The sequence below is a fragment of the Cervus canadensis genome, chromosome 17 (assembly GCF_019320065.1).
Source record: "Cervus canadensis isolate Bull #8, Minnesota chromosome 17, ASM1932006v1, whole genome shotgun sequence".
Taxonomy (NCBI): Eukaryota; Metazoa; Chordata; class Mammalia; order Artiodactyla; family Cervidae; genus Cervus; species Cervus canadensis.
Window position 1 is genome coordinate 50,996,733 of NC_057402.1, and position 962 is coordinate 50,997,694.

Sequence of the window (962 nt, forward strand, 5' to 3'; positions counted from 1 at the left end):
TGATCCAACAGTTCCCCTCCTAGGTACATACCCAAGAGAAATGAAGACATACATCCACACAAAAACTTGTACATGAACGTTCATAGCAACTTTATCCATAACAGCCAAAAGATGGAAACACATCAAGTGCCCATAACCCAATAAATGAATCAATAAGATGTGATGTATCCACACAATAGAATTTTATTCAGCCATGGAAAGGAATAAAGCACAGATACACACTATGCATAGATGATCTTGAAAACCTTCTGCCATGTGAAGGAAGCCAGTCACAAAGGATTGAGTGGTATGCAACCCCGTTTCACAAGAAACGTGCAGAGCAGACAGCTCTACAGAGACTGAGAGCAGGTGAATGGTTGGCAGGGGCCCGGGCCGGGGAGCTGGCACTGCAGGGTATGGGGCTTACTTCTGGAGTGATGAAAGTGCTCCAAAATTCACTGTGATGGTGGCTGCACAACTCTGAATATATCGAAAGCCACTGAACTGTCCATTTGGAATGAGTAAGCTCTATGGTGTGTGAATGACATCTCAATAAGCCTTTAAAAAAAAAAAACCCACCACACTGTGCTCACCTCAGCCACACACATACTAAACTAGGAACGATACGGGGAAGATAACCATGGCCCATGTGCAAAGGGGACAAGCAAACCTGGGACACGTTCCATATTTCATCTATTGTCAAAGCCAGACCCCCTCCCCAAAAATGCTGAAACCATTTTGGTATGCTTTGCCTAAAGAGAGAATCCACCAACATAACTCAGTTTTAAATGTTTTCTTTGTTTGATTTCATAATGTGCAAATGTATCATTTAAAGTCAAAAGCGCACATTGTTTTTAAAAGTGGTGTAAGCTTTTGAAAGACACAGTCTGGTTCCCAGACCTGCCCGGGGCTGAATGTTGGTACATTGAGCTAGTCACTTCCGCTCTGGGCCTGGGTCTCCTCTCTGCAAAGGGGGAACAATG

General features: G+C 43.9%; 1 non-coding gene across 1 annotated transcript; it reads left to right on the forward strand.

The window, feature by feature from the left end:
* The first annotated feature begins 564 nt into the window (after window positions 1–564).
* Window positions 565–671, forward strand: LOC122419839. Its single transcript, XR_006263055.1, has one exon. It is a non-coding gene; the product is annotated as a U6 spliceosomal RNA (small nuclear RNA).
* Window positions 672–962: the final 291 nt, after the last annotated feature.